This window comes from Hyperolius riggenbachi, chromosome 11 (assembly GCF_040937935.1).
Source record: "Hyperolius riggenbachi isolate aHypRig1 chromosome 11, aHypRig1.pri, whole genome shotgun sequence".
Lineage (NCBI taxonomy): Eukaryota > Metazoa > Chordata > Amphibia > Anura > Hyperoliidae > Hyperolius > Hyperolius riggenbachi.
This window is the reverse complement of record NC_090656.1, coordinates 50,564,299-50,591,016: the sequence shown is the minus strand read 5'-3', so window position 1 is coordinate 50,591,016 and position 26,718 is coordinate 50,564,299. Positions and strand designations below refer to the sequence as shown.

At 45.0% G+C, this 26,718-nt stretch overlaps 1 protein-coding gene across 13 annotated transcripts in view; it reads right to left on the bottom strand.

Moving 5' to 3' along the window:
• NRXN2 (neurexin 2) overlaps positions 1 to 26,718 on the bottom strand; it is a 1,344,669-nt gene that overhangs the window by 926,675 nt on the left and 391,276 nt on the right. For all 13 annotated transcript variants that reach the window (XM_068260058.1, XM_068260059.1, XM_068260060.1 and 10 more), the window contains one exon: positions 22,862 to 22,958. The gene's annotated coding sequence lies outside the window, so the exon portion shown is untranslated. The remainder of the gene's footprint in view (positions 1 to 22,861; positions 22,959 to 26,718) is intronic.

Here is a 26,718-nt window from a genome sequence, read left to right as displayed (position 1 = left end):
CCGGCCTGTACAGATAAGGGTAAGCTGCATAGCTGACAATGCATTCTATCGCTATTGCGGGAAGGGCTGAGGGACGACAGAACACCATGTGCGTGATGTCACACGGCGGGTGGGGAAGTGGCGCAGACAATGCAATCGGCCGTCATGGAGTTGAGTTGATTCCCCAGGCGGATCACTCATGGGTTGGGGGTTGACAGCCGCTCTGCATACCCCTATCGGCTGCGGCAGTCGTTATCGGCCGCCTTAGCCAAGCAAGTGCACGGGACTTTAGGCAACATGGATGGCTGATTTCGGTAAATTGGTGCCCATGACAGACCTTTAGCACTTGCTGGCAGTCTGCAATTCATGATTTTATGTGGCAGGAGCTCAGTTTTTTAAAAACACACAAATCATGGCACAAAATATGCGGATATCACCATTCAAAAGCATTATGTGTGATTTCACATTGTGCGAAATTGCATGTGATTTTAATCAAGTGTGGTCCCAGCCTTAGAAACTCTACAAGAATTGTTTAATTACTGTAGATGAACATAGGGAGCCGAAATAAATCTGCACATTAAATACTAGACTTGGCTTTCATCTGTTTCTCTCTCATTCCTCACTTGTTTTTATAAGCAAGCATCTTCTGCGTTACTGTCTGTCACTCCCATTTCTCGCTGCTATCAAAAACATCTCCAAGCTGCTTTTAACAGCATGTCATGCTCTACAGCAGGGTAAAAAGATTATGGTCATAGTGCTTCAAGAACTATGCTTTACTTTGCCGAGAGCTCCATACCAGGTTCTGATGACAACCAAGAGCGCACTTTAGTGTTGGGGTCTATCATTATAAATAACTGCAGGTCCAGTACCGCTGATTAGTTCAGTAGGTAGAGGTATGCTTGCTTCAGTTCCCCGCTGCCAAGTGGCTATCTTCCCCTTTTTTTTAGAAATTCTGGCTCAGCTCTCGGTTTCTATCTTAGTTTAAATTCATTAACTCTAGGTAGTGCGCAGTGCTAGCCACCTGGCAACAGGGAGGAGATCATACACGACACTGCAAAATGTAAAGAAACCTCAACTTACAGTATATGCAATTAACTTGTACTCGGGAGTTTTCTCCAAGTAGATCATTTTTCAACTTCTTCTAAAAGAACTTTACAGCACCCTGAACTGAAAAAGTACCAAAAAGGTAGGTGAAATGTACCTTCAAAATAAGTGTTTCCCTGCTTGCTGGTGGTTTAAAAGGCATTTTATTAACAAGGTGTGAAAATACCATCAAGAAAACTCAGGAGAAAAATATAATTGCATATGGGCCCTCGTCTTTAACTCATGAAACCAGTAGATATACACAACACCTCGGACCTCCAGTGAAAAAGAGAATCACTTGATCCTATCAAACACAACTCTGTCTATAAAAAAACAGACACAGACTTTTTTTTACCTTTTGTAACCTGCTCTTGCACCGTGCTTAAAGGAGCACTATCGCGAAAAAAGTAGGCAGTTAAAAAATGTGACAGATGACAGGTTTTGGACCAGTCCATCTTTTTAAGGGGGATTCTCAGGGCTTTCTTTGTTTTCAACAGTATTTCCTGAACAACAGTTTAACTGCCAAAATAGCAAGATACCAGCCGACCTCCCTAATCACTTGCACACTATTATGTCAGTTAGATTTTGCAACTGTTGTTCAGGAAATGCTGTTGAAAACAAAGAAAGCCCTGGGAGTCCCCCTTAAAAAGATGGACTGGCCCAAAACCTGTCATCTGTCACATTTTTTAACTGCCTACTTTTTCGCGATAGTGGTCCTTTAAATAAAAGAATCCAGTTTGAGTTCCGGAATCCGTATCTCTTTTGTGATATATAAAAAAAAAACAGAGGTGGCGGAAGTCTTTAAACTGAACCTTTCGTGATACATTTCAAAATGTGAACTTTAAAATGCTATTTCTTATTACTTAGTTTAAAAAGCAGAGCTGCAGAAAGCCGTGTTTGGCAGTGGCACAGATAGACCACCTCAGGCCCTAATACACATATTTCAAAGTCTCTCATCCCTTAATTGTGTTTAAACAGTAATTTAAGCTTCCCCACCTATCATTTCACTGGTGTAATAAAAACACACCAGCCATACCCTAAGGCCAGGGCCGGATTTGTACTTTCCAGCGCCCTAGGCCGGCTGTGACCAACCGCCCCCCCCCCCATTCTGTCCAACTCTGACTAGTTTGAACGCCCCCCCCTCTGTTTTGCTGCTTTGCCCTGTTCACAGAGGCGGGACAAGGTCCTCCAGCACCCAAGGCTGAGACACCAAAGTGCGCCCCTCCATCCCTCCCACCCCAGCCCTCACACACTGATTGCTATTAGAGTAAGAGGATCCCCAGGGCCCCCAACACCTTAATCTCTAGTTATCTGGCTTGTTGTCACTTCCATGTATCCGTTTTCTTATTTCTTTCTGCTTCAAACACAATTAGGAATGACAGCTGAATGAATTGTGAGCCCCCTCCTACACTGCGCCCTGAGGTTGGAGCCTCTCCAGCCTGTGCCTCGGCCCGGCCCTGCCCGTTCAACAAAGAAGCAGTGCAAGCTCTGTCCACTCCATGTAATTTTGCGCTCCTGTCTGCATGCACAGCAGGCGATAGTGTTCTGGGCTTGCATACTTCAGAAATGATGCTCATGTATGAGCACTCAGCAGCACTTGTCAAGTACACATACCCATAACACTCCCTCGGCTCCTGTGCACATGCATACAGGAGTGCAAAATCACAAGGAGCCCCAGTGGACATCGCTGCTTCTTTGTGCTCTGTGCGACTAGCTGTAGTCAGAGCCACAAACGGGACAGAGGAGTGCAATGGAGAGAAGCCCATCCAAAACAGAGACCAGGTAAGTAGAAGGTTCTGACACTACACACACTGGCATAGATGTAGTGTAATGCTAGGTACACATGATGCAATTTTCTGACAGATTTACTGTCAGGTCGATTATTTCCATCATGTCTGATCTAATTTCAATTTTTCGATCAATTTGCTGTTCACTTCTATGAAAAAACATTCAGAAAATTGATTGGAAAGCATATCGGACATGTTGGAAATAGTCGATGTGACAGTAAATCTGTCAGAAAATTGCATTGTGTGTACCCAGCATAAGCTCAGGTGTACTTTACACAGTGAAAATTTAGCACTTAAGACAGATCTTAAAATCAGTCAGCAGGAAGTTTTGTAACAGAATAACACTTTTTATTGGCTAACCAAAAGAAAAACAGTGAGAGCCGTCTTCAGACTTGTGTACAAGATGTTAGGCACACAGCTATATATACAGTCAGCAGGAGATCCATTGATTGTTTTGTAAATGTAAATAAATGTAACACAGTTGTCATTCTGTTTCAAATCATCCTGCTTTCACTGATGGCTAACACAGTACTTTGTTGGCAAAAAATGCCAGGAAAGAGTTAAACTGTACCACAAAGAATGTTGTTGTCATTCTCTAGGAGGAAAAAAAAAGTCATAAATTTGACAAGTTTGAGGTCTTTAACAGCATTGACCTACTAGTAATAAAATAACATCAGTCAGGGAGGGGGAGAGCTGCTAATTCCTTCCCGTGAGTGAATGCGTGCTGCATGAAAAAAACTTATCGGAACTCAAGAGTTCTGCTACTTGAGCCGATATATTTTTCTTCTCACAGCAGATTGTTTGTCCCCTCTTATCATACAGGTAACAGCAGATTCTGACTGCCATAACACACACTTTGCACAAGTAAGAGAGATGCAGGGATCTCTGGAATTCAGGCAGACCAGAGCAAAGCAGGAGAGGTGATTTACTTTGACATGTGACCTCTTATCTCTCCAAGTCCTGCGCCCTGCTAATTTTTATCGCCCTAGGCCTTGGCCTCTGTGACCTTCCCAGAAATCCGGCCCTGCCTATGGCTACTTGCACACCAAGATGTTGCGTAAGGTGCTACGTTAAGGTCGCATAACGTGCACCTAACGCAAGGCCTGGTGCTCTTCGATGTTGTGCAGCTCACTCTGGCGTCCGTGATGCGTACTCTTGGACGCATGCGGCATCACGTGGTCCCGCCGGCCAATCGCTGCACAGAGCGGCCGCACCAGGACGTAATCACTGCACGTCACAACTTGCAGTGAATATTAATTAGCCATGTGCCTGGCCGCCCTCCGCTCCTCCCCAACATGACTGAGCATGTGCAAACAGTCTAACGCGGCTTAAGCCGCTCTAACGCCGTAGCATGCTGCACTTTCACTACAACGTGCAGCGTTACATGTCCCTGTGTGTAAGCAGGCTAAGGCAAGGCGAACACATTAAAATTGTCCATGTTTTGCGGCATCTGATAGCAGCAAATTCATGTTCTTTGCCGCAAATCATTCCTCGGCGCCTCCAAGACCCGAAATTTACCTTCTTTGCTGCAAATTGCGTCTTTTATAATGGGCATGATTTGCAGCAAAAAAAGTAAATGAATATAATTGTGGGCGAGCATGGAGGCATGTGGATATACTTGAAAGTGGTCATAAAAAAGTACAGCACAAGAGCTACATAAATGTCAAATACAACAACTGTTTTTTTCTGTCTAATTCCTTCAAAAATACTTTTTTGGAGTAATGTGTACTTTAATAAGATGTGCAAATTGGTCAGAGACAACCACAATGAACACAGTGTCAGATTATATATTCAATAGGAAGGCCTCATCCTCAAAGTCCCAGTTATTACCAGCTACTAGATCCAAACTACCTTCAGCTAATCTACAGGCTGGATAGAACCTCAACTACAAAGTATTCCAAATAGCATACAGTGATAAGTGGCAGTGATGAGCGAAAATGCAAAAATTCTTTTCGCTGAATTTTCGCCTAATTTCGTTTCAACAGGCGAATTTTCGATAGAATATTTTTGCGTTAATGCCCGTTATTTTGCGTTAAATTCATAGTTCATCGCGTACGTATTTCCGCGTAGTCATAGTACCGATATACGAAACTTCGCCATGCATGTATTAGCGGATTATTGCAGACATTTTTCCGCATAAGAGCATAAGCGTCCACATACAGCGAAGTTTCTTGCGGGTTACTGCGGACATTTTTCTGCATAAGGGCATAAGCGTCCGCATACAGCGAAGTTTCTTGCGGATTATTGCGGACATTGTTCTGCATAAGGGCATAAGCGTCCGCATACAGCGGCGTTTCTTGTGGATTATTGCGGCCATTTTTCTGCATAAGGGCATAAGTGTCCACATACAACAGCGTTTCTTGCGGATTATTGCGGACATTTTTCTGCATAGGGGCATAAGCGTCCGCATACAGCGGCGTTTCTTGCGGATTATTGCGGACATTTTTCCGCATAAGTGTCTGCATACAGTGGCGTTTCTTGCGGATTATTGTGGACATTTTTCCGCATAAGACCATAAGTGTCCACATACAGCGAAGTTTCTTGCGGATTATTACGGACATTTTTACGCATGAGGGCATGGGCGTCCGCATACAGTGACGGTTCTTGCTGATTATTACGGACATTTTTCCGCATGAGGGCATGGGCGTCCGCATACAGTGATGGTTCTTGCGGATTATTGCGGACATTTTTCCGCATAAGAGCATAAGTGTCCGCATACAGCGGCGTTTCTTGCGGATTATTGCTGACATTTTCCCGCATAAGTGTCCGCCTACAGCGGCGTTTCTTGCGGATTATTGCTGACATTTTCCCGCATAAGTGTCTGCATACAGCGGCGTTTCTTGCCGATTATTGTGGACACTTTTCCGCATAAGTGTCCGCATACAGCGAAGTTTCTTGCGGATTATTGCGGACATTTCTCTGCATGATAGCATGGGCGTCCGCATACAGTGACGGTTCTTGCGGATTATTATGGACATTTTTCCGCATGAGGCCATGGGCGTCCGCATACAGTGGCATTTCTTGCGGATTATTGCGGACATTTTTCCGCATGATAGCATGGGCGTCCGCATACAGTGACGGTTCTTGCGGACATTTTTCCGCGTAAGAGCATAAGCGTCTGCATACAGCGGCGTTTCATCAATTTTCGATGCTGGTCAAATAACGCAAATATTTCTGAAAATGTTTGCGAAAATTTGCCGAAATCGAAAATGGGATTTTCGATGCAAAAATTACTTGGGCGAAAATTTGCAAGCAACACTAATAAGTGGGTGTGGGCTATGTATTACTTGAGCTACAGGGTTGTTTTGAGGTGCGTACACACATGCGACTATAGTAGTTTGAAACGATCGTTCCCCAATCATTTCAAACGACGATCGTTTGAAAAAAAAGCAGCCAAGGACTATTAAGTCTAACGACGGATGAGCTGGATCGTTCAAAACTAACTATCTACCTTGGCGGATTTTTCCCAACGACGATCGTTTGCAAAAGTAGCACATCGTTCTACATGGAACTTTTCATTTTTATGCGCAAGCGCAATAGTTGCTTTATGTGATGTAATGTTCGTTTTAACGATCAGATCGTTACACACCTTTTAAAACTAACTTTACTTAGGTCGTTCTTTCTTCAATTAAATTGTTTGTTCGTCGTTCATAACGAACGATAGTTGTCGCATGTGTGTACGTAGCATTAGTCCTAGGGTGGAACAGCTACACACTTCTGTTTAAGCACATACAAGCAGCTGATCATTGTTTGTACTCACACCCATTCCATCATTAATGAATCTCACTGATGTCTAGCATGAAGTGATCATTTGAATGCATTCTCTAGTGGCTATTAACCCAATCACGTGAATACCTTGCACTTTGCACTGCATCAGTGGCGTCCCTACCATGGGGCGGCCAGGAGCGCTCCGCTCCGGGTGTCAGCTCCAGGGGGGGTGTCATCAAGGCCTCCCCAGAAGCCTTGATGACACAGGAGGGGAAGCAGCGCTGAAGGAGGGGTGGCAGCGTCGGCGGGGAGGGGGGAAATACCCCCCCACATCTCCCTCACCTGGGTCCCCTCCTTCGGCGCTTCCCCTCCACGGGCGCCGGCAACGGGCACTGACAGGGCGGCTGATAGCCGCCCTCAGTTTACCCGAGCAGGGCTACGGGAAGATGGCCGCCGAAGCCCGCACTGGAGACAAAAATAGACGGCAAGATGGCCGCCGACGCCATCTTGCCGTCTATTTTTGTCTCCAGTGCGGGCTTCGGTGGCCATCTTCCCGTAGCCCTGCACTGATGACGCAGCAGGAGACGGCGCGGGACATTCAAGAGGAGCTGCGGAGGCTGCCTGGGATTCGGAAGAGAGGTTTCATCTGCAGGTAAGTGAATGGTTTTTTTTTCTTTTACAGGTGCACCGGCCCGGCCACCCACCGCTGCTGCCCACCTACCCACCGCTGCTGCCCACCACCTACCCACCACTGCTGCCCACCTACCCACCAGGCTACCCACCGCTGCTGCCCACCTACCCACCGCTGCTGCCCACCTAACCACCACTGCTGCCCACCTACCCACCAGGCTACCCACCGCTGCTGCCCACCTACCCACCGCTGCTGCCCACCTACCCACCACTGCTGCCCACCTACCCAGCAGGCTACCCAGCAGGCTACCCACCGCTGCTGCCCACCTGCCCACCGCTGCTGCCAACCTGCCCACCACTGCTAGCAGGCTACCCACCACTGCTGCCCACCTACCCACCGCTGCTGCCCACCTACCCACCACTGCTGCCCACCTACCCACCAGGCTACCCAGCAGGCTGCCCATCTACCCACCACTGCTGCCTACCTACCCACCAGGCTACCCAGCAGGCTACCCACCACTGCTGCCCACCTACCCACCACTGCTGCCCACCTACCCACCGCTGCTGCCCACCTACCCACCGCTGCTGCCCACCTACCCACCACTGCTGCCCACCTACCCACCAGGCTACCCACCACTGCTGCCCACCTACCCACCACTGCTACCCACCTACGCACCACTGCTGCCCACCTACCCACCACTGCTGCCCACCTACCCACCAGGCTACCCAGCAGGCTGCCCACCTACCCACCACTGCTGCCCACCTACCCACCACTGCTGCCCACCTACCCACCGCTGCTGCCCACCTACCCACCGCTGCTGCCCACCTACCCACCACTGCTGCCCACCTACCCACCAGGCTACCCAGCAGGCTGCCCATCTACCCACCACTGCTGCCTACCTACCCACCAGGCTACCCAGCAGGCTACCCACCACTGCTGCCCACCTACCCACCGCTGCTGCCCACCTACCCACCACTGCTGCCCACCTACCCACCAGGCTACCCACCACTGCTGCCCACCTACCCACCACTGCTACCCACCTACGCACCACTGCTGCCCACCTACCCACCACTGCTGCCCACCTACCCACCACTGCTGCCCACCTACCCACCAGGCTACCCAGCAGGCTGCCCACCTACCCACCAGGCTACCCAGCAGGCTGCCCACCTACCCACCACTGCTGCCCACCTACCCACCACTGCTACCTAGCAGGCTGCCCACCTACCCACCAGGCTACCCAGCAGGCTGCCCACCTACCCACCACTGCTGCCCACCTACCCACCACTGCTACCCAGCAGGCTGCCCACCTACCCACCACTGCTACCCAGCAGGCTGCCCACCTACCCACCACTGCTGCCCCCCTACCCACCAGGCTACCCACCATGCTACCCACCTACCCACCACTGCTGCCCACCTACCCACCAGGCTACTCAGCAGGCTGCCCACCTACCCACCACTGCTGCCCCCCTACCCACCACTGCTACCCAGCAGGCTGCCCACCTACCCACTAGGCAATCAGGCTGCTCACCCTTAACCACCTACCCACCAGGCTATCAGCTTGCCAACACTCAAATCTGCTACCGATATTGTGTATTTTGTGGTCAGATCTGCTACCGACATTGTGTATTTTGTGGTCAGATTAACTGCCGACATTGTGTATTTTGTGGTCAGTTTAACTACCGTCATTGTGTATTTTGTGGTCAGTTTAACTACCGTCATTGTGTATTTTGTGGTCAGTTTAACTACCGTCATTGTGTATTTTGTGGTCAGTTTAACTACCGTCATTGTGTATTTTGTGGTCAGTTTAACCACTTGCCGACCGCACACTCATAACGTGCGTCGGCAAAGTGGCAGCTGCAGGACCAGCGACGCAGTACTGCGTCGCCAGCTGCAGCCTAATTAATCAGGAAGCAGCCGCTCGTACGAGCGGCTGCTTCCTGTCAATTCACGGCGGGGGGCTCCGTGAATAGCCTGCGGGCCGCCGATGGCGGCTCGCAGGCTAGATGTAAACACAAGCGGAAATAATCCGCTTTGTTTACATTTGTACGGCGCTGCTGCGCAGCAGCGCCGTAAGGCAGATCGGCGATCCCCGGCCAATCAGCGGCCGGGGATCGCCTCCATGTGACAGGGGACGTCCTGTCACTGGCTGCACAGGACGGATAGCGTCCTGTGCAGCCCAGATCTCCCGGGGGAGCAGGTAGGAGAGGGAGGGGGAGGATTTCGCCGCGGAGGGGGGCTTTGAGGTGCCCCCCCCCGCAAAATGCCAGCCAGGAGGAGCGATCAGACCCCCCCTGCACATCATCCCCCTAGTGGGGAAAAAAGGGGGGCGATCTGATCGCTCTGAGTGCCCTTTGATCTGTGCTGGGGGCTGCACAGCCCACCCAGCACAGATCACCTAAACCAGCGCTGGTCCTTAAGGGGGGGTAAAGGGTGGGTCCTCAAGTGGTTAACTACCGATATTGTGTATTTTGTGGTGAAATCTGGTGCTGACATTGTGTATGTTCTGGTCAAATCTACCGCAAGATTGAATGAATTTTTTCTGGTCAAATCTGCCGACATGATTGAATGTATTTTCTTGTGAAATCTGCTCACATAACGTGTAATGTCTGGTGAAATGTTCTCGCATTACGTGTATTTTATGTTGAAAGCTTCTGACATTTTGTGTATTTTCTGGAGAAAAGCTGCGCAATGATGTGAATTTTCTGGAGAAAGGTTGACTAAAACTTGGGTGCACTTTTAAATTAGCTCCGCCCCATCCGGTCATAGCCACGCCCATTTTTTCGCCGCGGCGCGCTTAGCGCGCCGCAGGTGGTGGACCGTGGGTGGGGGGGTGTCTTTCAATACCTAGCACCGGGTGTCAAATGCCCTAGGTACGCCACTGCACTGCATTAGTTATTAATCATCTTCTCATTATGACAGGTGTTCCGTGGACTCCATACTATGTCATTACTGCCAAATACAGCATAAAAAGCAGCTGCTTGTACTCTCCTAAATATATATTTCAACCACACTTCTAGCTGACCTCTGCTCCTCTGGTTAATCTTATTATAGCGGGTTTTATAATGACAAATATATTAGACCTGATTTCCAAAAGGTTATTTAGGTCTGTAAATCACTGGAGAATATAAGTAATCCAGCAAACCTGCACTGGACTTGTTAACATTGTCTGCTATTAAGTGGCAATAGTTTTAACACCCCTCAGAGCTGATGAAAGAGCTCCTCACCAAAACTGAAGGAGCTGAAATTGCACAGCAGTCAGTACGAGGCCTCATTTTCATGAGCAGCTGTTCCCTTTCACCGGCCGAGCACTACCGCTCAACACAGGCAATGGACAGGCGGCATCCCATGGAGTTGCCTCTGAGTACAGCAGTTGCTGTCCTCAGAAGCAACATGAGACTTTTATCACCGTTGAGTAAAGCTACCGTGTGTCAAACACAGGGTTTTACTAGACGCTGCCACTTGGCCGCATGTAATTGCAGCCAAATGGCGCTTGTGGCCAGCAGCTGGGAAGATGAACTGCCCGACGTGAGCAGAGGCGTATCTACTGGGGTGCAGGTATGGCATGTGCCATGGGAGCCTCTTACTGGGGGTGCTGCTCCATAGCATCCCTGGTGTTCTCCATACAGATTCTAGGTTTTATGTGGGTGACATTCTGCTACCTGGTTACATCTTTTCAGAGATTTTTTAAGGGTTGCCATAGGCTCTGTTTTCCCTAGATACACCTCTGCATGTGAGGTGTCCACACACCTAAAGGTGGTCATGCATGATACAACAGTGTCGATCAATATTAAATTTTTTTATGAAAACGATTGCTTGTACAGAACACAAAAAACAAGAGAAAAAAAAAGCGATAATTGTTCTGATTTTTGAAAAATAAATATCTGATTGGATGTGTTGGAAAAATGCAATAAAAAAATGAAAGTTTAATATTTTTGATCATTTTCTTTTTAAATCTTCAGAGAAATCAAGCATACATGTATGGTATATTGGTTTGATTTTCCAAATTATTCAATCAAGTGGAAAAATCTATCATATTTCTCTGGTCAAAGAAAAAAGTTATACTGCAACCAGGGATTGTGGGTGTGGATTATTTTAGGTGGTGTGAAGGGGGTGATATTAGGGGAGGTTAGGTGTTTGGGGCTAGCTATGACTTGGATGGGATTTGGTTTTTATATTGAGGTTTATGCTGGGGAGAGTTACATAACAGGGGAAATAGTATTTTTTACATTGGGGTAGCTACATAAGAGAGTGGCTTGCTTGCTTTTATGTTTTTTTTTTTTTTTTTTGGGGGGGGGGGCGCTACATTAGGGGTGGAGTGGATTGATAGGACATAGGGAAGAATGCCAGAACATTGAAGGGGAAACATATTTTTATGTTTGGTGTTTTTGCCAACATTAAAACAGAACTTTGCATTGTTGACAGCTCAGGTGCTGCTAGACATAAGTTCACATGAATGCTTAATATCAATGCTACACAAATGTTGTCAAAAAGTTAGTGAAATCTATATGTATTTATTTATTTAGCAATGGCCTACGCTCACAGGCGTTCCTGAATTTTTTTGTAAAAAATGTATTGCTGCAGGGCCATACTCATGTCTGCAGTTACACAAATTACACAAATGTTTACCTCCAGGGCCGGTTCTAGACTTCTTGCTGCCTGAGGCAAACTTGGGAGGATGCACCCCCCCCCCCCTACCCAATTTGGAATGGTCACATAGCACATGACAAATTACTCTTCGTCAACAACTTCAGGCATGACAATGCTGCAGCTCAACACAATAACACACTGGCTGGCTGTGAGTCTGTGACAAACAAACTGCTCAACCTCAGCCAGTCAGCTGTCCCCCATTCCTCCTCAGCCAGTAAGGACAGCAGTGCCACCTCCTCCCTTCTGCTGTGCAAGTCGAATGAAACACGGTTTCTCTCCTGCCTCCTCCCTCCTCACTCACTGTCAGACTCTTCAAATAAAACAATAAGCTGTTTTTCCACCAATGATGACCTCTTCCCGTCACTTGCTCTCCTTTTGCTTCTCCTCCTACTCTGACTGCATGCTGTTAGTGTAAACACAGTACAAACATGCTGCCCCTGTAATCTCTGCACCTGATGCAAGTGTTTCACCTTGCTTCATGAGAGAACTGGCCCTGTTTCCCTCCCACTCAGCTGATTGGATGTTTGAATTGTACATACTGTAGTGTAGCTTTCTTGCTCCACACTGCCCCTTTCAATTAAGAGGAAATCATCCCCTCTCACTGTTTGCACAGCGAATTGACAATACATATTTAGAAAGAAAGTCTTATCACTCTCATCTATACTTCCTCATAACAATGTCAGGGCGTAGCTTTAAATTATTACGAAAAAAGAAGAAGCTGAAAATAGAAAAAAAAATCACTTAAAAATCTAATCTGGTCAGACTGGTTAGTCAGTCCAATTAAACCTTTGTTGGAGTAAATTTGCAGAGATGCATTTATCTTTAATCATGTTTTTTTTTTAATCATACACCATTTAATTTCCTGTATCGCAGATAATCAGAAGCAGCGAAAATTGTGTTGTACTGTGTTCATCAGAAGACGAAACGCTGAAACCTTTTTTTTGTGGCAAAGATAATAAAAGAATTTTAATGGAGGCTTTCAGAGGATGAAGTCACCTTTGTCAGGGTTGTTTGTAGATGAAAGTTAAAGTGACATTACAGTACATAATAAGAACACACTCTGAACAAAGACTGTATGCAGAAAATGTAAATATGCTGTTTTACAATGTACTACACGTTCTTATTAGCAGCTGAGAAAACAGCAAAACATTACTTTTTTACTTTCAAATAATTTCTATCAGGACACACAACTCCACGTTTTTATCATGAGTGAGTTTTGAAATCTGTATCCTGCAGGCATCTGACTGACCCCCTTCAGGCCCCTTTTACACTTGTCCACTTTCTTTGCATTGCGTTACCCTTCCTGAATGCAAGGTAACACAACAGCAAAGAAGGTGTATGGGGCCCAGTACACTAGCCACGGCACGTTGCACCGGAAGTGTCTGACCGGCCGCAAAGTACACACCACGTTACTGTGCAAGTTTCACAGCAACTCATGCATGGAAGTAAATGGGCGATGCAGAAGTTTTAAATTTGTTGGCGGCATGGAACAATGCAAATATGATAGGGGTTGCCGTCTATCCCAGTGACTTACTTCCTGTCCAGCAGGGAGTACACCACTGGGGGAGGGCCAGTGACGGGTTGCAAAGGGCATGCGAGGGGTATGCTAGTGGTTTGAGGGGCGCGGCGCCATGCATATGATTCTGTTGGTGCATTCTGCTACAGGGTCAGATGAGCTGATTTTCTGGCATTGTGGTGCGGTGCAATTGGGGCGGCGCATGGCACCGCAATGTTCGCTTAAAATGTGAAACCAGCCTCAACCTCAGGTGTCCTCCTTTTCAAAGCGATCCACTACCTCTCAAGCAAGTCCTGTGTTGAGTTTCTCTGCAACATTCTCCATATTTTAACAAATAAGTCAATTTTACAAAGAAAACCATGTTTGCCTGCTTTTCTCATTGCCTACCTCTCCTCCTCTTTCCCATGCACCCCAAGAGTGTTCTTCAGATATATGCATAATGATCAGGAAAAACATGCCAGGCAGAGAGGAGACAACATCATTTCTATATATGCACACATTGTACAGGGTCCTTATATACCAAAATTGCAAGTTTTGTTAGCATTTTTATCTTTAATGGGTATTTTAAAATTTTTGACCTGTTGTGTGCACCTAAGAGACTTCTGTTTTGATTTATATTCCAGTATTGATGGTAAAAGTTCCAGTATACTTAATACTGGCACCGCAATAGTGGTTTAATTGCAAAGCAGTGCGAAGTTCTGTCTTTGCAAGTGTAGATTGAAGCCAGATTGTAGGAGATGTTGTTCCTTGACAGCCTGGCTTCAAGTTGGAGATACACTGTCTTCTCAAAAACTTTTCCCAGAAAAGGGGAGGTTGGAGACAGGTCTATAGCTGCTCATAATAACCAATCTAGGGGTGGTTTCTTGAGTAGTGGCCTGATGAGGATTGCTTCTTTCAGACAGATAGGAAACTTCTCTGCTTGCAAGTAACAATGCACCCTTCTCATTATATATTCCAATAATTATATTTATTTTTAAATTAATTTTAAAGGGAAAAAAAATGAAAAGTACACATTTTATATACAGGTATTCATTTTTTGTTTGTTTGTTTTGTGCTATTGTAGATAAAAACAACAAATTTTGTTCAGCTATTTCTATGTGTCATGGTAATATTTTATTTTGAAATAAAGGTATATTTTTTTTCTACTTTTTCTCCTTGCAATGTATCAATAATAAAATATGTTAAAGGTAATGTGGGATAATTACATATTTTATCTTACAGCATGGTTGTGCCAAATGTGGGTGTGGTTATAAGAGGTATTTAAACAGTATTTTAATTGAAATTGCCCAATGTTTAGCTCCCATTCCATCCCTCTATTACTGTAAACCTACTAAATCTCCCTTTTAGAGCTCCCAATTATATTACCTGTACAGCCCCACCCATTATAGTACCCCTCATGAGAGTGCCTATAGTGCTTCCTTTTATACCACTGCAAAAAATGATCAGTTTCCCAGGTCTTATCTTTTACAGGTGCAAGTATTGAACTGAACAGGTTTCCTTTAAGAACTACTGACAATATTTCTCCAAATCAAAATATTGTTCTTTAAAGCATACTTTTAAAGGAAATGCCAACACATTTAAAGGACACCTGAACTTAGAGGGAAACGGAAGCTGACATATTTATTGCCATTTAAACAATACTTGTTGCTTGGCTGTCCTAAAACACTGTGACAGCTTTCTGAGCACTTTTCTGGCCATCACCGCTTTCTGAGCATTTTTTTTTTTACAAAAATAATTCCATTTATTCCCAATAAAAGCATGGTAGAATTCCAAATGTGATTCGTCAAAAAAAAAAAAAAAACACTATTGTGCCAATTTTAATGCAAGTCAATGGGAGCATTTAAAAAAATGCTGAGAAAGTCCAGTGTTCAGAAAAGTGCTCAGAAAGCGCTCCCAGTGTGTCTACAGCCTTAGGGCCTGTTTCCACTATCGCGAATCCGCATGCGTTGTCCGCATGCGGATTCGCACAGTCAGTACAAGTGGATGGGACTGTTTCCACTTGTGCGTTTCCCCGCACGTTTTTCTGTGCAGAAAAAATCTGCAGGGTAGGGCCCTCAGAATTCGCCTGCGTGTGGAATGCAGGCAAATCGCACGCAATGTATTTAATTGGGAAATCGCATGCGTTTTCCCCATGCGTTTTTTGCCGCGATTTCGCATGCGATTTCGCATAGGTATTAATGTTAATTTACACAGGCAGTGACATGGTTAAATTCGCATACAGCCTTACCTATGCGAAATCGCATGCGAAATCGCGGCAAAAAACGCATGCGGAATCGCACCCGCATGCGATTTGCCTGCGGTGATTCGCCGGCGATTCCGCAACGCTATAGTGGAAACGGGCCCTGAATCTTGTCGGACTCTAGTTGCAAGGGGCATGCTTGTTACAGGTGTGTGATCAAGCTAATACTGCAACTAAAGAGATTAGCTGGACTGCCAGGCATGTTGAATGGTTAATAGGGAATATATGGCAGCCTCCACATACCTCTCAATTCAGGTGTCCTTTAAATAAGAGAAATTATTTGGCTGAACGAACTAAAAAAATTATTTAAAAAAATTGCAATAATGTCTTGACTAAAGAAGGTTTGAAAATCAGTATTTGGTAGACTAACCCCGATTTGCAATCATAGCTGTTGAGTAACTTTATACCAATCTTGGTACTTATCCGTTAGCCGGGCGCAACCGGCAGGTGGCGCTAATTACTATTCCCCCTCCATGCCGACATGGATAGTAGGGAAAGATGTAACTCTGGTGGAGTTTTGTCGCCACCTGCCGGATGCGCCCGGCTAACGGATAAGTACCCCAATCTTTCTGCAAAAATCAAACAACTCAGCCTTGCTTGATAGTTTGTGACATCTTCCTCTTGATGCCATTCAGAAAGGGTCCCAATCTGGAGATTGGGCTGGCAAAGACAGACTCTTGATTTGGTGATCCTCTCCAGGCTGTATGGAATGGGACATTGTTCTCTGAGCTGTGGAAAATAGTCTTAGCAGAAGGTAGCAAATATTTTCTTAGGACAACCGTGCACATGGCTTCATTCATGCTTCCTTCAAAAATGCACACCTGCCCAATTCCAGCCCTGCTGAAGCACCTCCAAATAATCACTGACAATCATCCAGTATGAGACACTGTGGGTTGTAGGCTTCTCCAGGTCTCCATCCAACCATAAGATGACAAGGTGTTGGGCAAAGCTAAAAACTGGGCACAGAGATTACATTACTCCAAACATCTACTACAGCCCAATTCAAGTGGTCTTTAGCAAACCTCAGCCTGACTCTTCTTCTCACTGATGAATGTTTTTTTCCTGACTAGGCTGGTTCAGACGGACGCTTGCGGAACGTTTACAGCCAGCGTTCGAGGCTTGGTGTTAAACGCTCCCATTCAAGTGAATGGGAGCGTTTGTACCAAGCTTTCAAGCTCGTTTGCACGAACGCGGCGTTCGGGTCCCGATTTTTCCCTGGCGTTCAAGGAGCCCCTGGACGCTACATCCGCACCTGAACGCAACACGAACGCTGCTGAAAGCCCGCAACCACGGCGCCAACGAACGTGACGCCTCCAAACGTCCGTCTGAACCAGCCCTAAGGGGACCTGTCCTGCCTTTAGGAGTCTGTTTATAACTGTTCTTGCCATGTATTTCAACCCTAGTCTCAGTTTGATACTGTATTGGAAGTTCACTTGATGTCAGCCTACAGATCTTGAGTGACATTCAAATTAGTTTATGGTCATTCCTCTCAGTGTTGATTAGTTTTCATCCCCTACCAGGTTGTTGCCCCCAGTGCTTGTTGCTTGATGCGTTTTTAGTGCACTGCTGTGTTTGAAATTTTGAGCAAAGAAGCATCCTGATGCTCACTGCATCCTTGTGCCAGTAAAGCCTTCCATTTCCTCACTCAAAGCCTTTCTTTTCACCTGTTTCGGTATGGTCAATAGTTATTTTTAAATTCCTGGTCACCTTAGACTTACTTCTAGCAGTGTTTTGCCATCCATCTGGTCACATATAAAGAGTTTTGATTGCAGCAGTGGGGTTTTAAAATATTTTTTCTCATTAAAACAGATTTGATTCAGGTGAATGCCTAATCAGTACCTCATACAGCAGAATGAGGTGTGCTTGTGTAGGAATTTAACATACACTGGTATAGAATGGTTGTTATGCTCAAAATGTGCTGATTTCAAAATAAATAGCAATGTTCTCTTATTTTTTTTTCGTATAGTGCTGTCCTTTATATTGTCCTATTTTAGTGCCCCTTTCCCATTTTATAATGCCCCCGCACATTATGGTGTTTCTGAAATATAGTGTCACCTACATATTGCTTCACCTTATATTGCTGCCAATTAAAGTTCTCTTTATCTAGAGCCAATCTGCTTTTGTAGGGTAACCTATGCAATGCCCCTAACATGGTGGCCACTTTTAGTGATCCCTATACAGTGCTCCTTTATAGTGGCCCCTAGTACTTTCTCCCTGGTGGTGTAGTTGCCCGCACTCCTCTTACACAGAGTGGAGTTGAATAGTTTAGTCGCTTCTCCCCATTCCAGTAATGATTATGGTGCACACCTGCCCTGTACACTAGCCAGCTTTGTCTACATGTACCAGGTCCTAGTCTGATGATGATCACTGGTACATGCAGTGAAGGAGGGAGGCTGGAGGTCAAGGTTATGAGACACAGCAGATGGCACTGGACTCGGGACTCTTAACATTGGTAGTTGAAATCCACACCATTTGGGACCTGTTATGTCTGCCGGGTTGTAGATTACAATTACCGTGCCGCATGCTACCACCAATCGCATCACTATCCCGTTGCTGCAACCCACTCGCTCTGCCATCGCTATGTGAGCTTGTCAGGAGTTGATTTTATTGGCTCTTGACCCTGTGATCACTATGAGCCAATCACATTGGCCCACAGTGATCACAGGGTCAGGAGCCAATCAAATCGGCTACTGGCCAGCCACGGAGCTCTTCTGTCATAGTGACAGCAGAGCAAGTTGGCTTCAGTGACAGAAGAGCGGCATGAACGGAAAAGAGCAATAAGTTCATTCAGCTTGATGTTGGTGAGCCCAATTTTTTTACCAGCAGTCTCTGGTCCTTAAGGGGCCAGAAATTGCTGGTACTTAAATGGTTAAAGGAAAGGTAAATAAAATATCTCATTTGCGCACGTATTGCTGTCTGTAAAGTATGGAGGGTCACATAGACTGGTCTCCGGGAATTCCTTTTAAAGTAATGCGACAGACGTCATAAACCAAGTGTTATCCTTCTGTGTATGAAACTTCTGTACACATTTATATTCACCAATGCTCCTCTATCCTTTAGTTTTAAAGTTTTCTTTTACAATGAGGACGCTCATACACCTCATGCTGTGGCCTGCTTCTCAGAAGTGATACCCCTCTGGTTTCTTTGTTCAGAATGTGTATATATTATCCAACACTGCAACTTTCATCTGTAAATATTACCAACAATGGAAGCTATGGCTCGAAAAGCTTGCAGCCCCGTAAAAAAAAAAAGTCACAAAAAAGCATGAATATTTTTTGTCATCTTTACCTGCAGCTGTGATCAATTCTATAAATCTGTTGGCATAACATAAGCCTTACAAAGCCATTAGATTACTGCTGCCCAAACCAATTCTTTGTGATAAAAATAGAGGATACTCTAAAATCTGTGTGGGCCTCCCCCATTCAGTGCCGCTGACCCTTCTTTCCAGAATGGTTATCTACTATGTAGATGTTTTAGTTGCATTGTCCTGTTCATGTGGCCTTCTGCTCCCCTCCATATTACAGTACATATTGTACATCCATGCACCGGTCATTAGTTACATATTCAGTTAAAACTCAGATTATATGCCATATGGTCAGATATAATTTAAAGGACCTCTGTCGCGAAAATGTATAATACATGTAAACATATACTGTACAAATAAGAAGTACCGTACGTTTCTCCCAGAGTAAAATGAGCCATAAATGACTTTTCTCCTATGTTGCCGTCACTTACAGTAAGTAGTAGAAATCTGACATTACCGACAGATTTTGGACTAGCCCATCTTCTCTTGGGGGTTCTCAAGGTTTTCTTTGTTTTCAACAGTATTTCCTAAACAGCAGTTGCTACATCCAACTGCCAAAAAAAATGTGCAGCGAGCAGGGAGGCTGGCCAGCATCTTTGTATAAATCTTTTTTTTCAAGGAGTGTCTTTATAAAGAATAAAGGCCATGCTGAGAATCCCCTATGGAGAGATGGACTAGCCCAAAACCTCGGTAATGTCAGATTTCTACTACCTACTGTAAGTGACAGCAACATAGGAGAAAAGTCATGTATGGCTCATTTTAATCCAAAAGAAACATACTTCTTATTTGAATGTGTTTTAAATTTTGAAATTTTCTCGACAGTTCCTCTTTAATGTGAGTGAGTTTAAAAGGGACATTACTACAAATTCATTGTTTCCCCTGCAAAACTTTGATGGGGCCATCCTAACATTTACACCATACCCCTAGGGCAAGCCCCACAGCCTTGGAGTCCATAGGCTAGGGATTATACAAAGAGTATAGTCAAGGCTGGATATTGTATCCCCCCTTCCCATTCCATGTGCAGCACCCTCTTCCATGTGTAACATCCATTTACTGCAAGCCACTCTTTAATGAACAGCTCCACCTTTTCATGTATTGCTCCCCATTTGCAGCCTCCTCCTTCATAGGTATCACCCCCTTTTTATGACCACCAGGTGCCCCCTGGGCTGAAGCTGCCAACGCCTTGGCCTTTGTGGCTTTTCCAAAAATCCGGCTCTGAGTATAGTCTATATGCGGTTCCATACGCCAAACGTGAGGCCACAACAAACACCAGTTATGGGGGATGGGAGGTGTATAAGAACTAGGGTGAGTAATTGGGGCCCGCCTGCTGCCCCCTCTAGTAGCCACGACTAAGTATATGTGAGCACTCTAGCTTAATTACGCCATCAGTGGGAACCTAAATCACTGATGATAAATGGCAGAGGAAAACCTGTCTTTCCTTAACCACTTGCCGACCAGGGCTGTATTGGCTGATCTGTGCTGCGTGGGCTCTCCAGCCTGCAGCACAGATCAGTATTATGCCAGGGCGATCAGACTTCCCCCCTTTTTTCCCCACTAGGGGGATGTCCTGCCGGGGGGGTCTGATCGCCGCCGGCCATCTGCGTTTTGCGGGGGGGGCTCCTCAAAGCCCCCCTCCGCAGCCATTTCCGCCCTCTGCCTCCTTACCTCCCTCCCTCCCTCTCTCTGTAATGCGCAGGACGGAGTTCCGTCCTGCGCATTGAAGGCTAGGCTTCCGCCTATCAGATGCCGGTGATCCCCGGCCAATCAGAGGCCGGGGATCGCCGATCCCCGCGTGTTTACATTTTGACGGCGAGCCGCGATCGGCGGCTCTCCGGCTGTTCACGGAGACACCCTCCGTGAACTGACATGGAAAGGCCGCTCGATCTAGCGGCCGTTTCCATGGTAACCCGCAGACGACCAGTTTACGCCGATCAGCGTTAGCTGGTCGTCAAGAGGTTAAAGGATACCTGACCCGAGGCAAAGCTCCCTTAAGGAAAAGAAAGGCTTGTTGCAATGCTCCTGCCTAGCACCCTCCGATTCCTTCCTTTTAAGTGAATGGAGTGGAAAGAGGAGGGAACATCCCGTCTGAAAATGTGACTTTAGCCAAAAATCAATTTTTTCAAGGAGTGATTTCTGAGATGGGGAGGAGTGATCAGAGTGATGAGTTATGTGGATAAAGAATGAACATACCTCCGTGCTTAACTGAGAAAAATAAATTCTGCCAAATTATTATTATAATGTAAACATAAACGCCTTACACTGTCAGACTTGGCCTTAGAGTGGATTATTCACCCCAGCTCTTGATGTCGGATATAATGTGACAAGGGGCATAATGGCTGCAGCTAGTGCCCTTGTTGGAAGCAATCCTACACGGAGCAGCCCCTTCAGATAAAATTGTCGGGCTAAGGTGATCTCTAAAATGTATTGGAAAAAGTTGATTTTTAGATTTCAGGCCAGATGTATGCTTTAAACTTGGGATGGCTTATTTTATGGCCTTTTCTTGCTTGTTGGGAGCTTTAAAAATAAAAAAAACATCTACTGAGAAAAAACACTGCATGTTTTTGAAGTGGTGCTGGGAACTCTGTCCATTTGACAGGAATAGTGCCAAGGCAAAGAAAAAAAAAAAAAAAGCTCAGGTGTCGAGAAGAGCAGGTTTGTAGCATGCTTGCACAAAGTTTTATACAGAAGTGGTAAACGCAGGGGTGTAGCAATAGCACATGCAGCCATAGCAGCTGCTATGGGGCCCTGGAGCAGAGAGGGCCCAGGCGGTACTTAACCTCCCTGGTGGTAACCCCAAGCTATGCTCGGGCTAGCCGCCGGGAGCTCAATGCAGAGTATAGTGCGCAGCGGGCATTTTTACCCACCTCCCGGGGGATCCAGACGCAGGCAGCCATTCTACTTCCTGTCCTCCGAGGCTTTGAATCCCTCTTGTGAGATCACCGTCAGTGATCTCACTACAGAGTTACAGCGTCACCTGAAGGACAGTGGGAAACTTGCAGAGCTGGAGCCCAGGCAGGTGAGTGAGTCCTGGGGCTGCTGATGGCTTTCTGGCAGCATGATTTCAGAGAAGACCCTAAAATTAAGAAATGATACCGCCAGGGAGGTTAATGTATTCACCATTAACTTTCTTCTGTTTCTTCACCCTCGTACTTTGTCTCAGTGCCCAATGCCCATGAACTATGTGCAGTATTGATTGCATAAGAAGGGTGGGATGATAGAACTATTTAGGGCTTTCATAAGGAAAGTGTAGTGCTGGCCACCAAAGGGTTTATCATAGGTCTAGGTGACAGGGACAGCATTTAGCCTGGGAATAAGGTGAATGAATTGATAGTGTTACCAAGGCGGGAGTGGCTACAGGTTGGAGATAACTGTATTTAGTATACAAGGGATTTGTTTTTTCTTTTGTGTTTTTTGTTTTGTTTTTTAAGGGTTTGCTTTCACAAACGGGCTATATGGCCAGATTTCTGGGTTGTAAGACATGAATTATTGGCCCTCGTAGACGAATTAGCAGCCTACGCTGACAGTTCATCCCAAGGAGCATTTATACGGACGGAAACCGCGGTCCCTTTTGCATAGAAGATAAATACCATGGCTAAATAGCATTGGTGAATCATACCCCTGGCTATACAAGTGACCTGTGGCACGAGTGGGCCTGCACTCTGTGAAATCACAGAACGGAGAAAAGCAATGTGTACTTAAATGTAAATTCAGCCATTAAATGCATTGCTTACGGGTACATGAACAAGGAGGTTACAGCACAGACACAAGCACAGCAAGCGCTAACCTTGACATATAGCGCTGAATAACCCGCTACACTCAGAAAAGACATCAAAAAACATGATGAATCTAAATACCAGCTGTTTATCCCAGCCGAGTCTGGGACTACATTCAAGAAGACAGAGCTGTAGGAGCACATTAATAAATAATGCGTAGAAAGAATATAAGAGCAATACACAGGATTACTTACAGAGTTTGTCAGACAGATGTGAAGGTGTGGGATGCTCAGTAGTCTGGTTCTTAAAATGCATGGATGACTCCAAGCCTCTCAGTCAGTTTGTCCACCCCTGCAGAAAAAATCATCACACTGTCATTCTCATGCACCGCAGACTGAGAAACCAATTATAACGAAATCAAGAAAGAGACAACGCACTAAAGTACAATGTCAAAGCATCCAAGACAGAGATTTCCAACATACAATGCAACAGGAATGGAAGTATTTAAGTTAAATGGCCAAAGATGAGCTGAAATTAGAAGGAAGCTTTTCAAAACATTTAGCCCAGAGCTGGAAATTGTTCAATGGTCCATGTAAATCTGATCTGGTAGTTTCAGTCTGCATGGAACGCTGAATGGGCTGATGAACAAGTGAACGAGGAAAGAGAATCACTTAGTGCTAAATAGATGGGCAGTTTAAAGTCACATGTCTTATTCTTTTCACTGCAGTCTAACATGCTTCATCACTATCTTCTATTCGCTGCCAGTGGGGCAAGGAATGGACCATTAACGGCAAGCCAGAAGCTGAAATCCTAACCCAATGCTCTGGAGCAGATGTAACTTACGGAGCGTAGTGCAATTTCTAAAATATATATATATATATATATATATATATATATATATATATATATATATATATATACACGCACATTTGTCATTGTACTTTGTCTTCTATGTAGCTATGCACCAAACTGATGGCTTCATCAGGGGAAAAATCTATAAGTGAAGCATAACAGTGACCAGCAAAATGCGTTACTTGACAATAAAGGTGTTTTTATTTATCCTTCAAGGACGGATGCGAGGAGGGAAAAGAAGATCTAATACCCGGGGTTTCCTCCAGCCCCTGGCAGCTGATATGTCCCTCCCCGCAGCTCTACTTCCAGCCATGGCCCGGGGTCCCCTCCATTGCAGATGCCCGCCGTCATCTACTGCACCTGCGCGAGCTTGCGGCTGCAGCACTGGTGATTGTGCTCACGTGGCTTGGAGTTTTCTGTGCAGGCGCAGAATTACTGTGCCTGCGTAGAGTGCTCCAGACCATGTTATTGCAATCACGAGCGCTGCATCAGCAGGCTCGTGCATGTGCAGAAGATGCCAACTTGGAGAGATCAGCATCTGCAATGGAGGGGACCCCGGGCCACCGGCTGTAAATTGAGCTGCAGTGAGGGACATATCGGCTGCCAGGGGCTGGAGAAAGCCCCAGGTAAGTAGATTTTTTTTTTTTATTTTGCTCAGACCTTCCCTTTAAAGTATCCTTTCTGAAAGGTTAAGCTCTCATGTATCATTATCCATTCTTGGGGGGGGGGCTGTGTATTCCTTTTGACTGCCTTCCCCCTCCTCCTTCCCACCATACATCTCTCCTTTGCAATATCAAGGCTGGTTCTGGAGCATTACCTAAATAGTAGGAGGATGAGGCAGTAGAAGACATTCCCCGAAAGCCCAGACAGTGCTTGCTGCATATCAGCAATCATTACAGGTAAACACCCATCTTACAATTGGTATCTTTTGACTTTATCTGAAGATGCCATAATAGGTCAGCTCCCTGGATATTTTTTCTTCCTTTTTTTTGTCATTACATGTTGCTAACTTTCCCTCAGAGAGGTTTTACAATCCAATATCCCTACTGTGGTCTACATATTTATATATAATTTATATATATATATATATATATATATATATATATATAGATATATATATAGATATATATATATATAGATATATATATATATATATATATATATATATATATATATATATATATATATATATATATATATATATATATATTTTAACAAGAGTATATTAAATTACATATTTAAGAAGGGTGTTCCTTATTCTTATTTTTCAGACCCTCGGGAAAAGTTATCCAGACTCCCCTCTTAAATCTCGTCAATAAAATGTTATTTTCAACATATTTCTCATAATTCACTCAATATCTTTTTTTTTAACATATAAATAGGTTAATGAATAGAGCTGTGATTAAAAAAAAATGGAGAAGAAGAGGAGAATTGTAACAATTCAGTTTGAGTAACTTGGGCTGAGATTGGGCAAGGTTACAAAAGTAAACATCCAGGAGAGAAAGTGTAATGTGTTTTTTTTTTAAAACTGATCATGAGCTACCGTAATACTTTTATCCCTTGAACTACAGCAAAAATGTAAATGAAAGTGCTTGCATGAGAGCGGCCATTTTTATTTCAAAAAGCACTACACACACACACACGGAGGTTTGCCTTGTGGATGACACTGGACACACACACATATTTTGAATTGTGTATAGAGAGGTGGGTCTAGTGACATGCTGGCCATTATTCTTCATGTACAAATAGTGGCTGGATAGTGTACTGGTTAAGGGCTCTGCTGTGGGAGACCAGGGTTCTGGGCTGGCTAGGGTACCTATTCAGTGAGAAGTCCTTGGGAAAGACTTCCTAACACTGCAGGGTGGCCCCCTTGAGTACGCCCCTTGTGGCTGCAGCTCTTGAGCGCAACAGGAGAAAAGCACTATACAAATGTTAGGATTAGGATATACAATTAAATTAAAAGGACCATTCCTTTTTTCCATGCGGTTTCCCCTTGCTGAACAGCCCCACCAGTGAATCAGAAGAATGGCATACCACTCTGCCATTGGGGACATGCAAATAACCTGGGCAATAACGGCCAATTCCCATGCTGCTATTCTATAATTAATTCTACCTTGTAGTAAGAACCATCACAGTTACTACTATATTCAGTATATACACTGCTCATTAATATTTATGGTGCCATGCTGTGTCCATGCATGCATGCCTAACAACACTCTCACAGCTGGCTGAATTGAAATCTAATACCCCCCCCCCCCCCACACACACACACACACACACACACACACACACACACACACACCACCATTAGATTACATTCATCAGCTTTTGATTCAATATGAAAGTTATATGAAGCTGGTTTCCTCTCTAAGCAACTATATGGCCTTCAATAATAGACATCATAGTGTAAGTGATATCATACTCTAGCAGGACAGGCATGTGTCATTAGGAAACCTTCCTCTGTTGGAATCAAACTAAGGTGATTCATAATTGGCCTAATCATGAATTAAAGTGGACCTGAACTCTTGCACAGGACAGAAGGAAAACAGAGAAATGCACCCTGTGTGTATTTAGAGTTTAGCCTGTCTAATTCCCCCCCTCATCTGTGACTAATCATAAGTTGTAATTTGATCTTTCCCCTGTGTCACCTGACTGCCGTGGCAGATAAGCCCATTTCAAAGCACAGGCTGTTAACAATTTGTCTTCTTCCATGAAAGCAGAAAGTTGACACACAGAAAGTTGATTTATTGCAGGAGTTGTATCAGCTGTAGCAAAGAAAAGTTTTTCTTTAAAGGTGATTATGCTGTTGCATATTTTTTAGCGCAGAGAGGAAGTACTGAGTTCAGGTCTGCTTTAAAAAAAAACAAATGCTTTTACATGCAAAATCATTTACAGTGTGGATCATTAAACATTACAAGATATGAACAAATATAGTAATTAAAAAAATAATTTGTTAGATGAAAGTATTTAATTAGGGTCTGTTTTCACATTTTTTTTACAATGCGGATGTCTTTTTCAACAAATAACTGTACATGTAATGAGCTGTAGGGATATTAGTTCTTGTTGGAATTCTAGCATAAATTGCATGCAGTGGTGTAAATACAATTCACGGGGTCTCCCAACAAAATCCTTCCCCCCCAAGGTTCACACCCCTTCCCTTGCCTTCCTTTGGTGGCCTCCACGACCTTGGGGCCCATCTCACATAATACGTGTGGCCATCATCATCTTCCCACCCATAACAAGTGTAGCCACAAAAACA